The sequence below is a fragment of the Tursiops truncatus genome, chromosome 17 (genome assembly GCF_011762595.2).
Source record: "Tursiops truncatus isolate mTurTru1 chromosome 17, mTurTru1.mat.Y, whole genome shotgun sequence".
Lineage (NCBI taxonomy): Eukaryota > Metazoa > Chordata > Mammalia > Artiodactyla > Delphinidae > Tursiops > Tursiops truncatus.
This window is the reverse complement of record NC_047050.1, coordinates 7827178-7840505: the sequence shown is the minus strand read 5'-3', so window position 1 is coordinate 7840505 and position 13328 is coordinate 7827178. Positions and strand designations below refer to the sequence as shown.

The window sequence follows — 13328 nt, the reverse complement described above, 5'->3', positions numbered from 1 at the left end:
ATCCTTTAGGTTGGCTGTCCAGTAATGGATTCTCCCTGCTGACCCAGGTGGGAAACCAAGAGTGGGGTGAAATTGGTGGCCACGGTAGTTAGTAAGGCTAATTGACTCTTGTGAGGATGAAACCTCTGGCTTGGCCTCATTAGCCCTACTTTAAATCTAACATCTCAGAGTACAGTTGAATGGACATAGCTCTTGCCTGGAGTATATTTGTAACTTGGTAGAAATAAATATGGTTCTAACTAAACACTGCCCCACCTGCGACCTGTTCTGGGCCAAACAGAGGAAATCAGAGTGAGACGCCAATCAGGAGTCACACACACTCACGTTGCTGTCACTGCCTGCACCAAGGATGGTCACCTGATCCAAAGCCACCATGCCATTAACTTCTTAGTGCCAATCAGATCCTCTCTTCTCAAGAATCTGAATAGAAGAGATGTATAAATTACGGCAAAGTGTAACGATAATAAGCTTTTCAGCTCAGATGCTGGCCTGTGGGGCAAGAGCAGGCGTCAGCTCCATCGAGAGCACAGATGTGGAGGACGGAGGCCTCTCAGATGAGTGGAGAAGGCTGGTCTGCCAGTGGGAAGCGAGGCAGAAACGAAGGCACCAGTGGCCACGCTGTCCTGTGCTGCCCAGAAGAGCTATGCCCATCCTCACAGCTGTCCCGTGAGCAACGCGCCCCAGGAAGCTCGTTGTATGCTAACAGTTCCACGTTTTATTTGAGCTAGCTTGACTAAATTTCTTTCCTTACAACCAAAAGGTCTCAGACTACAACAGAGATAAACACACAAATTATCCAAATGATTGTCTCAATTTGCCAGCGATGACCAGTGTCCCCAGTCTCAGGTCCCTGTGGACGTCTCTCAGGAATCTCAAACCCAGCATGCACACAAGCAAACACATCCACTTCCCGCCTGCATTTCCCCATGTGTTCCCAGACCCTCCCAGTTGTTCAAGTAGAAACCTAGGCGTTAGCTCGACCTTCCCCTCTCCTTCGCCTCCTGTATTCACCCTGCTACCAGTCCTCTCAAATATCGCTCAGATCCACCCATTTCTCTGCCCCTCCACTGCCCTGCCCTAGTCCAGGCTCCATCGCCTGCTGGTATCTGCAGCAATGTCCTATACCCATACGTCTAATGCTGAAGTCTGATTGTTGCGCGCGGTCGCGTGCACGCTCACACACACACACACACACAAGCATTTAAAACACTCTCGTGGCTTTCCTTTCCCTTGTAGGGTAAAATCAAAACTCCTGAGCTCAGCCTATGATGCCCTGGCCGTGCACCCTCTCCTGTCCTGCCTCTCAGCATCCCGCCCACGCTCTGCCCAGGCTGAACCTCTTTCAGTTCCTCAAAAATGCTGTGCTTCTCTGCCTGAGGGACTTTCGTGCACCCCGTTCCCCTTTGCACAGAACTCTTCCTCTACCTGGCTGACTCCGACTCTCCTGTGGCGTCTCAGCTTAGACTCCGTGTCCTCCACAAAGCCTCATTTGACTCTAAACTCAAGGCGAAGGAACCCCAATATGTGGTCCTGAGACCTTCTGACCACTCTGACCACTTACCAACCTTCTTGGTCGTTCCTCATTTGTATTATCTGTCTCCCCTGCTTGACTGTAAGCTCCATGCAGGTGTATCCCCAATGCTGAACCCACAGTGCACGCTTAGGAAGCACTGGAGGAATCAATGGATTAGGTTCATAACAACATATTGTTAGGTATTTTAGTGAACCAGCCCTTCTACTCATTTTTGTTATAGCTTACACCTTTTAAGGATCTGATACAAGTCCTGAAAGGGAAGGTGCAAGATGAGGCCAGAGAAGAACATTAATAATAATGATTACTGTTACGAGTATTAACACACCTGAAATTTCTCCTGCCTCTTTGCACTAGGCTGTAGATTATAGTCTCATTCCTCTGATTACAATTTGACTCTCTTTGCCCTTATGGTGAGTCCTTACCCAGGACTCTCTTGGATCTTCATGCAAATCAACCTCACAGCCCTTTCCAGAAGTCTCTCCTCCTAACATCAAACTTACGGTGGACATAAACCAAAACATCTCCACTACACGTGTGCAGGAGCATATCATTTGGATGAGGAAACTGAGTCCTCGCACAGAGACGGCTGATGTAACAGGTCAGACTGTTCTTTCTCTCCCACAGGCTGCCTTGGGGACCAAACAGTCTATGGAAGGATAGATCAGACAGGAGAGCTTGGAGGCTGGGGGCAGGGAGGTAGCAACCAAAACATCACAGACACGACGCACTCAAGAGCTAGATATGTGTGGTGGTCTTGGAAAGGAAATAAGAGAGATTATCAGGTGGAGTCACTGTGGATGAAGATGCCTCAGACCCAGAGCCTCAGAGAAGTAGACAGCAGCCGGGAGGAAGGGTGTTCAGGAGAAGGTGGAACCAGCATGGTTCCCAGGGTGGAGTCATACATCCCGAGGCTGCGAGAGGATTTCTGTCGGAGAGGGAAGGTGGTCACTTGGGTTTTAGGTAGATTGGGTTTGTGATGCCACAAGCAGTCCAAGTGGAACTTGGAGTCACAGGAAGTCATCTGCAGAGAGGGCTGGGGATGCCAGTTCGGAGGCGACCAGTGTAGAGTCGGTAGTTGCAGGATGGACACAGTGTGAGACAAATACAGGGCCAGCAGGTACTCCCCAGGTGACATCAAGACGACCAGGGGAGACTGGGAGAAGGACTTCAAGGAGCCAGAGCAGGCCGAGGTCAGAGGCATCCCAAACGTAGTGCGAGGCGACAAAGCCAAGGGAGGAGAGGCTTTAAGGAGTTGTTTGCGACCTTCAGCGCTCGTCATGTGTCTGAGCCCTGGCCACGGGCCAGGCATGTTCCAAGGAGGTCTTCACCGATGGGCTCGTGTAATTCTTGCAGCAGCTCTCTGGGAGGGGTGCCATCATGATCCTCATTTTACAAGCGAGCTGAGACGCCGGGCAATCACACAACTCATCAAGGTCAGGTGGACAGAAAAAGGCAGAGGTAAGATTCAAACCCATCGTCACGGAACCCAGAGCTGGATCTTGAAAGAGGAAGGGAAATGTGGAACAGAGGACATGCCAGCGTTCTGTGACGCTAAGTCACTTGACAGAACAAAACAGAAGTCTCTATTCTGCATGGGCATTGAAGCTGAAAGAGACAGAAGTCTAGACACTCTTCTGATTAAGTGAGGCCAGGACAGGGAGGGAATCAGAGAGGTTTGAGAAAGGGCCACAGCCCTGAGACAGTGGCCGGCGTCTGCTGGGCTGGCTGCTGCCTCTCCCCCTCCCCTACTGGAAATGCAGCCCCAGGGTTGCCAGGATGGGTGCTTTCCAGTGGCCACGGAGCCAGTGAGGGCAGAGACGGGGAACAGCTCATCCACTTGCCAGAGCCCTAGTGGCAAAAGGCCCTACAACCCAGGAGCGAGGTGGAGGCCCTGAGAGGGACTTGCCTGAGGCCCGCGGCTGGGGGTGAGGGAGGGAAAAAGGAAAAAGTCAATTGTAGGAGCCTCCGAGTTTGCTTACAAGTGAATTGAGAGCCCTAGGAGTGAGGCAGAGGGGCTGTCCTGCCTCATTCCTCAGCTGGGGGCTTCCTGCTGCCTCACTTAATATTCTTTTATCTCTTCCTCTCCTCCACATTCCACCCAAGAACTGGAAAAGCCTTGCCCACCATTCAGAAATCTAAATTTAGGAATGAGAAAAGCAGGAAAGGAAGGAAAGAGATGGGCCCTTTTTCCAGGGAACTCAGAGGTGACTTGATGCTTTCATGGGAGAAAAGAACCAAATCTGCCCTTGGCTGCTGGGACAGACCTGTGAGTGAGGAGGGACACCCCAGGCCTCTGGAAGAAGTGGGAAGCAGACCTGGGGGGCTGGATGGCAGGCACCTGAGACAGGAGGCCCACACCCAGGTCTGAGGGGGCTGCTTCTGGCGGCACGAGTCTCTCCCGAGGGGAAACACTGGTCCTGGTGCACGGGTCACGGGTCTCTCCCCTCAGAACTGCGTAACCCAAGCCCGTCCCCACCAGTTGGCCAACTCCTCAAGATGTACCCTCTGACACCTCCCCCCCCACTGCAGACAATGGATTTTTGCTCTGCAACAGCTGTGTCTTCTGCTTTCAATCAATATTGCCGGCTTTCAAGGCAAAGCAAAGAAGATTCACAGGTAAAGAGGCATCGTCTGAGCCCAGCAGGCCTGCTGGTTTGCCTGTGGAAGTGACTCAGGGCAGACGCCGGTTACAGGCAGGCTGCAGGTCAGGACAGCGCCCCCTGGAGTTGTGCACGCGGCAAGTGAAGGAACCCTGGGCCTCCGCGCCCCCCACCCCCTGCTTCTCCCCAGCCCTGTGACCTGCGCCTTCCCTGTCTCTGCGACTGAAGCAGCTCCTCCCAGACTTCCTGCATCTCTCTGCCTGGACTGTTTCTCCCAAGTGGCACCATGGCTGCCTCCCTTTTGTGTCTTGATCTCAGCTCAAATATCAGCTCCTCAGAGAGGCCATCTCTCTGTCCGGTGGTATTATTTTCAAAGCTCTCATCCCTAGCCAGAAGTCATTTAAAAATTTACCTGTTAGCTCTCGCTCCCCCATAGGATGTAAGTTCCGCGAGAGCACGGCCTCGGCCTGCCTTGCCCTTCCGTATCCTCGGCACCTAGGAAAGCACCTGGCTGGGATCAAGGCTGCTCAGTGAAAGGATATCAAACTGAATTCATTTAACTGAAGCTTCCACCCACAACAAGTGGCCAAATGTTACAAATGATTTGTTTCTAAGCAATTACAACTTAGCTACAAATAATTATTTTTGCCCATCCCTCAAAAGGATGGTCCATCTTCTCCCTCCTCCTTTGCCTCTTTCATCTCATCAGATACTACATTCGGAATGTCGGGAACATCTGTAAACTCCCCTTGGTTAAAGGGAACCTATGACTTTAAAAAAGACAGTCATCACTGAAGTTGGTATGAAACGCGCTGTAAAAGGAAAATCTCCCAAGGAGATAAAGGGCATCAGGAGTAGGGCGGCGCCTTTTTATGAAGAGTTCCTAGGTGGTGCTGGGCCAGCTGCTCCACCCCGGTAAAATAGGGCAGCAGGGAAACCTGCCTGTGGCCTGGTTTAACCCTTCCCTGGCCCTCAGCTCACTAAGATGCTGCGGAAGATCAAAAGAATTCGAGCACTACTCGCTGACTGGAAGAAAAGAGCAAAAGGAAAAAAAAAGACTGATTCCAACGTTGCTCCCCAGCCCCAAGCTTTCTTCTCCCAAAGAGCCTTCTGTTCGGAGAAATTAAAGGACTCTGATAGCAGATCACAAGTTCAGGACAGAAAAGCTTCACTATGCAGCCAGAGACTGTATTGTGGGTAACCAGACATCGGACACTGTTTTTTGCTTATGAACTTTTGGAGACCATTCGAATAAAAGACTGTTTGTTCCTGGACACTCACCAAGCCTTTAGGAGGAGGGGGCATTTTTGTTTTGCATTTTCCCTTTGTAAAAAAAAAAAAAGAGCGAGAGAGAGGAGAGACAGAGACAGAGAGACACTTGCTCTATTTACTTTTCAGATGGAAGAACCTAGACTAATTTGTTTACTGTTGTCGGGGATTTGTGTTTACAAGTTCCTATGCCGTTGTGGTAAAAAGAAATGCTATTTTTAAAAAGCAAAACCCCACACAAGCCTCCATATGCAGGGCTTTTCTTCCTCTTCCTGTCTCCCCACCTTCATCTGACAGGTGGTCAGGAACCTATAAGGCAAGTCAGCACTCAGGAGCTAACTCGGAGGCACTTTTCTCTCCCTGCCTCCCTTCACAGAAGGCCATACCGGACCTGGAAAGCACTCTCTCGTCAAAGTTCAGTGAAATTCTACTTGCCCTAAAAGTCACACCCCAGATCTGCTGCTTTTCAGAAAACCCAACTCCTGGCCTGTAGGAGGAACCTACACCCTAGGTTTCAATTCCCCATCCCTTGCAGTCGTCATCCTCCTTGTATCCACGGACCGTTTCTGCAATCAAGCTAGCAAGACGTGGACTGATGTCCTTTTAAAAGAGGGTGTGCCGTAACTGGGTCACTCACTGTGTGTGACTAATCGTGGTTGCCTGGAACCACAGTGACTGTGGCTTCAACCTGACTTGGTTGTTCGTAAACCGCAAAATGACCCAGCCATCTGCAGGCTCTGGAGCTTACAGCTCTTCCTAGGCCCGTTCCTTCCTCAGCCGCGGAAGGGATGGGAGCAGCCCTGGGCTTGGGGCCTCTGGGCATGTGCAGCAATCCAGACGGGTGGATCTGACCTGCTCAGACTTCCTCTCACTCAAGTCTTTGCAGGCTCCAGCCTCAGCAAAAGCACTGGCAACAGCTGCTCTCTGGTCCCAAGTCCACTTTAGCCACACTAAGTCCAAATGAGGAAAAGAAGGGACCCAGAATAAATTTCTTTTCAAGAAAGAAAAAAGACTTCTCCCAACTTAGTTTGGGGTCCTTTGTTGTCCCTATCTTTTACTCATTTGTTGCACTTAAAATGTGATAAAATCCATACATCTTTCCCCAATCACTACAGCAATTTAAGGAGTTTTCAGGACAGAAGCATCCTTTGCCAAAGGCTCCCCCAATGTATCCTAAGTTAGGAGCACCTGAGGTTGCTTTGCGGTAATGCTGTCCCCCCCGCAGGGTCAGGGATCAGTCTGGTCCGGGTGCAGGGAGGGAGCAATTAACCCCTTCCCTTCCTGCCACCCCACATCATTTTTTGCAGGCCTGCAGTGCTAAAAAAAAAAAAAAAATCAGGGCGAAAAGGTATAGTTATAAATGAGAAAAATGATTGGTGGTAGGGGAGGGAAAGCATCTATTCTCACTGCCTCTCAGCACAAACGCCTCACCCCACCTCTCTGGAAATAAGGTTTTTTCCTACATAGTTGGGGTAAGAGTAGTCGAAGGTCCGCGGTGGACTCAGCCGTCTTCTTCAGCCCCGCCCCCTTACCTGCGTTCCTCTCACCCCCTCTGAGCAATCCCTCAGGGAGACACTCACTTTTTGCTTTCTTATCACATTAAGTCTGTAAGGTAACTACTGTCTTGGGCAGAGGAAGGGGGAGGCATTTTCTCGGAAAGGACGGACGGAAGCAACAAATGGGAAAGAAAACAGGCAACGCTTGTGAAACCCCAAACCGGATTGGTAAGAGCAACATCATAAATTATGGATCCCTCGAGCCGCCTCAGGCCTGTCACCGCGCGGTCCGTCTCCAGGGACCCGCCGGGCGCGGGCGACACCGTGGTCCGGGCGCGCGGGTCGCCGGGGCCTGCGATGCCCCGCGGGGCCCTGGGGGGAAGGAGCCCCCCGAGCCGGCCGAGGCCAGGCTCGCCTTTGTTCGCCGGGACCCCCGGAGCGCGGGCCGGGCCGGGGGACCGCAGGGGCGCACGGGGCAGGTGCGGGGCCGGGAGGGCGGCGTCACGCGCGGGACGCCCATCTGGCCCGGCCTTCCTCCAGCGCCCGCGGCGGCGGGGGGAGAAGTCAAGGTCAGCGGCGGCGGCGGCGGGGCCTCGGTGGGCGCAGAGCCCCGGCCCCTGGGCCCGCGCCGCGCCCAGCGCCCCGCCGCCAGGCCGCCTGCGCCCCTGCTCGCCCTTCGGCCTTCCTGCGGGGCAGCTGTGCCGTGACCCCGGCAGCCTCCGGGCTGGCAGGATTAAAGGAGCCTCCGCCCTGCGTAGGAACTGCGAGCCGGGTCCCCCAACCCTCACCAACCCCACCTATTGTTTTGTTTTTGTTTTGTTTTTTGGCAGCATTTCAACCACTCTTCATAAGGTGGGCAAGCCCATCCCCCGGTTCACATCTAAATTTGTTTGTGTGCCAAATCGGCCTGCTGTTACAGCCTTTCAGCACTGCAACCCGCACCGCAGACACAGTGAATGAGGAGATTAAAGTCACCGAAAAACGACTCATCCTGCAGATGTTGCCTGCGGAAGGCTGCTCTATTGACGAATGTGTAAAGGGGCTTTGTGTGTGTGTGTGTGTGTGTGTGTGTGTGTGAGAGAGTGAGAGAGAGAGAGAAGGAGGGAGGGAGGAGAGAGAAGCCTCACATTTGTTCTTCGGTAATTTGTCTTCAGTAAGTTTTTTTTTTGATGATGATGATGAAAGGTCAACCATGAGACTCAAAACTAAGCAACCTTCTCTAGCAAGCCCTACTCCCAGAAATGAACGGCAGAGCTGCGGGCTCTCCTGGGGCAGAGAAAAGGGAACTCCAGATCAAGCCGAGTCGGGTGTGAGTTAGGCCCTGGAGAAAACTCTGCGGAGAGGAAACGTGGGGGACGGCTTCCTGGATTTCTGCTGCAGGAAGAAACCACCAGTGGGAGGGAGGGCAGCGAGGGGAAGGGCGAAAGAGGGGCGGGGGAGGGGAGAGGGGTGGGAGGAGGGACCGGGCCTCCTTAAGGCCGCGCGAGGAGGGCGGGGTGGACGGGGGAAGGTCGGGCTGCCTTTGTTTGGCTCGGGCCGGCAGGGGCTGGGCCCCGGGGAGCTCGCCTGAGAGCGCCCAGGCGGTCAGCTGCCCGGCGAGGTACCAGCTGGCACCTGTGCCTGAGAATGCCGCGTGCGTTCGCAGCATCGTTATTGAGCATTAGAGCACCGCAAAGGTAATCATTAACAGTTAGAACAAGGGAGCACGGGGGACTGGAAACCCCAGACCCCTCGGCTTACGAAACTCCCAGTTTACACGTGTAATTTCCAGCAGGGTTTGGAGGCCACCACCTCTCGCAAAGCTGCCAGTCTGTGACTCTAGATTCGACAGCTGGAACCAGTTCCCCGGGGGCTTCTTTCCAGCTCTCCTCCTAGCTCAAAGGTCAAATTAGGGTCAGAGATCAAAGGTCATCACTCTAAAATGTTCTGATAACCAAAGCAGTTCCACCTGGAATGCCAGAACTATCCTTTTTACCTGGAATTAAATAGGTCAAATAAGGGGGAGTGGGCACTTTGGTCTTCAAATAACAAGAATCACCACGACAGCTAATTGCTGCGCTCTTTTACTGTGTCAGACACTCTGGAAGCACTTATCACCACCACTTGACAGATGAGAAGACTGGGGCTTGGAGAAGCCCTGGGGGGTGCACGGAGTTGCTCAGCGCCCAGCAGTCCTGTCGCACTGCCGGGAGGGTGAGGAGGTGGCAGTAGGAGCTAAAAGCCCACCAGACAGCGGGCAGAATGAGAACGTATATTCTGATTTTCTGTAGCCATCAAAGACCCTTTCTCACAGCTTGAGCTCTAGCAGAGAAATGCTCGTTCTCCAAAGACATTCTCTCCAAACATGTCCTGGTTCGGGTCAGAAGTACACCTCACAGAAGTTAATGTTAGGGTTTCTGGAAAACCAACTGTTTTCAAGGAGTGTCTTCTTTTATAGGTTGGTATAGTAATTTAATTAGTGAAAAATGTTTTACAAACTTCCTTCATAAAAAGTTTGCCTTCGGGCTTCCCTGGTGGCGCAGTGGTTGAGAATCTGCCTGCCAATGCAGGGGACGCGGGTTCGAGCCCTGGTCTGGGAAGATCCCACATGCCGCGGAGCAACTAGGCCCGTGAGCCACAAGTACTGAGCCTGCGCGTCTGGGGCCTGTGCTCCGCAACAAGAGAGGCCACGATAGTGAGAGGCCCGCGCACCGCGATGAAGAGTGGCCCCTGCTCGCCACAACTAGAGAAAGCCCTCACACAGAAACAAAGACCCAACGCAGCCAAAAATAAAATATAAATTAATTAATTTTTTTTTTAAAAAAAGAGTAGCTCCTGCTTGCCACAACTAGAGGAAGCCTGCACGCAGCGGCAAAGACCCAACGCAGCCAAAATAAAATATAAATAAATAAATTTATTAAAAAAAAAAAGTTTGCCCTCAACACATGCAACTCATTATATGGACAATAGTAAACTGTTTAGAGATCAAAATCGGCTTTACGTTCGAGACCCAGCTAGGCTAGTAAACTCACCGCCCAACTCCTGACCTAACTTTTTTTGACGTTGTGGTGACTGAAATCAGAGAAGACATTTCATTTCAGGTGTACATGTTGAATTATAGCATCAGATTATGATGCCAAACTGAAGCATTATTACTATTAATACTGATAGTAATGAATAACAGCAATCATGTAAACTGGGCAGTTGTTATGTGTCAAGTATTGCACCAACTGCTAAACATTCATTATCTCATTTAATCCTTACAAAGAAAACCCTGACTTCCACTCCCTTCCCAGTCTCCACTCCACACAGCAGTAGCGAGAGAGCTCTTTGTAAAATGTAAATGAGGTCAAGTGCTGCTCTTGAGTGAAGTCTTCCAATGGCCTCCCAAAGTGCTCAGGAACTGAGCTCCAACTGCTTCCCTTGGCCCACAAGCCGGCACCACCTGGACCCGCCTGTTGCCTATTTCCCCTCGCAGCCCACAGCACTGTTCTCCAACCAAGAGTCCAGTGTTCCGTTTCTTCAGCCTTCAAAGACTCTTGCACCTCAGGGCCTTTACACATGCTTCTCCTTCTGCCTGAAATATCCAGCTTTGCCTGGCTAATTTTGTTCATTCTTCAATTTAAATGCCTCCACCTCATGGAGACCTTCCTTCAAACCAATCAAATCACCCTATTTTCCTTCGTAACACTTAACATCATGTAAAATTGCTTATTTTTTGTTTGCTTACTTGTTCATTTCCCTCCCTGAGCAACAAAAGCCAGAAGGACAGGGACACACATTCAGTGTTGCTCTCTGATGCATCCTCCACACCTGGTGTTTTGGGGACACGCAGTGGTATTTGTTAAATTAATCAACAGAGGAGCACTCTCACAGGAGGATACTATTATTACCCTCACTTTATAAATGAAGAAACTGAGGCACAGGGGTGTTGACTAACTTGCCAGAAGTCCTACAGCTGAAATGGGGCAATGACTGTTTCAGGTCGCTAGCTTTGACTGAAGCCAAAAACAAAATGACAAACACACGTGATCATGAAGAAATGTTAAGACCACACTGGATTCTATGGAAAAGGGACTCTGAACAATCTGAATTTACAGAAGGGTGCTATTTCCAAATACATCATCAAAGATGAATACATCATCTTGCACACTTATTCCAGCCATACAGGTTAACGTTAAGTATTCTGTGGCTTCAGATGCAATGTTTCCTACTATTTCTGACTTTTTTTTAAGGTTTCAAAGTATTTGAGGATTCAGACTATGTCTCTTCAAATAGCACGGGCTGACGGGCATTCCATCCAGTCATTTCTGCTCTTACCTAAGGAAACCAGCAGAACGTGGTTTTATTTCACAATAGTAGGAGCCAGACGTAGCCACAAACCCAGTGACCTATTCTTCTAGTGCAGTCGGCCCTCCCTATGTACGGGTTCTGCGTCCTCAGGTTCAACCAACCTCAAATCAAAAATATTAGGGGAGAAAAAGAATTCCAGAAAGTCCCCAAAAGCAAAACTTGAATTTGTTCCATGCAGGAAACTATTTACATAGCATTTACATTATATTAGATATTATAACTAATCTAGAGATGATTTAAAGTTTAAAGGAGGATGTGCATGTGTGTGTGCCATTTTATATAAAGGACTTGAAGATCTGCAGATACCCTGTGATCAATCCGCCTTGGATACCGAGGGACAACTGTACTTCTAAATCTTTGCATAAATCAGAAGAAGCCCTCACCCGAGAGAAAGGCAAAATTCAAAAAGAGGAGGGGCTGACTTATCCCTAAATTGCTGGAGTGCCTTTACACTTAAGGATTTGCTGTTTCTCCAGACAGTAAGCAAACAGCTTTTCTGTAGTGAGGAAAATGTCCTTAGTCTTTTTGTTGCTTTCACAGCTGAGATAAACCTGCAAGTCCTACTGAGGAAGTGCGGCCAGGTTCCAGCAAAGCCCCGTAGCTGCACATGCAGTAGCTTCCCTTCAGAGAACTGAAGTTTTCTGTTTCCTTCCGGCAGGAACCATAGATGCTCCATAGGAAAATACAGGAATTCGATTCACATGGAACAAAACACAAGCCCAGGGGGAGGGAGAGATTTTCCTGAAATATATGAATTTCCCTGGTTTCACATGACACTGTGTATGGTTTATAATTCACGTACCACAGGAGGCTGAAAATTGTCATTTCCTGGCCCCTCCAATGGTGGTTTTCCAGTGAGGAGAGCGTTCTGACTAACCAGTGCTGTTTTTTTTTTACTTTGAGTCTTCATGTTTGTGAAAGAAAGCCTACCTAAACTTGCAGGGGGAGGGGATGAGAAGGTGGGATGCAGAGAAACAACCTAGAGTTGGTCTTATTATCAATCATCTCTGCCTGTTGTCACAGTTTTAACAAGAAAAACCTACCCACACAGACCGGCATTGATGTGCGTTTCGGCACGTTACTTAGAGCATAAGTGAGACATCATCTAACTTTCTATAAGATGGGGTTTTTAAATATAAATATTCAGACCAAATTGAGATTTTTAGGAGCATTTTGTAACATCCAAACTTGATCGTGAAAACATAGGCGAGAGAGGTTATATGCACTCTTTTTGTGTCTTTTAGTACACAATTTTGGTTTCACTGGTTCACTTTGTGTGTGTGTGCGTGCATGCGTGTGTGTGTGTTGAGGGGGGAGTTTTCGAACCTTGAGCTTCTGTGTAACGTGCATTTGCTGTTATACTTAAATGACGCTGAAGTTAGCTGAGGCAGGCAGAGTGAACCTTCAGTTTGCTCTGGTTTCATCAGTGATTTCTCTTGTGTGTTGGATGTGAAAATTGTCTTTTCATGAAAGCAACATCGGGGCTCATTCAGCCCTTCAGGAAGGCCTTCTGTGACATGGGAAACCTTGGTGTATGAGGTATGATCAGCTGTCTGTAGAAATGACAGGCTCTCAGGGGTAGCCAGTGAATGTGCGGCTTGCAGAAAATTAAGAGGCCTGGTGTCACAGAGGGACGAACCCACATTCTCAGGAAGGTAACATCGAGTCACCAAAGAAGACCTTGGGCCCATCACAGTAAGGGAATGAAGGGACCCAGTCTCAACTTCAAATGATCAGCACGGGGATTTTTAGATCCAGAAATTGTCACTGTCTCCCCAGAATTGTCGGGGGGAAGGCGGAAGAGGATGACTTGACCGATGAGTAATACTATGCACTCTGGGACAGACTCCTGACCCCAGAGATGGAAGCAAGAAGGACAGACGTCGGCGGCCTCGTGTTGTAGGTATTCTTGACCATGTGGTTGGTAGATTTTGCATCACATATGAATTAGCTGGACTTAGGGCTGACATGTCAGTTTCCTGTGGGTTTTGGTTAAACGAGAAGCAGTTCCAAGCCAACCACTCCAGGTGACCTAACTAATCATTTCTTGACCTGAGAAGCCTGGGACCAGACTGGGGACTTCGCCAGGCAGTGCCC

At 50.1% G+C, this 13328-nt stretch overlaps 1 long non-coding RNA gene across 1 annotated transcript; it reads left to right on the top strand.

The window, feature by feature from the left end:
• The first annotated feature begins 6913 nt into the window (after positions 1–6913).
• On the top strand, positions 6914–7884 carry LOC109548347 (uncharacterized). The gene is made up of 2 exons (XR_002174433.2): positions 6914–7127; positions 7730–7884. It is a non-coding gene; the product is annotated as an uncharacterized lncRNA (long non-coding RNA).
• Positions 7885–13328: the final 5444 nt, after the last annotated feature.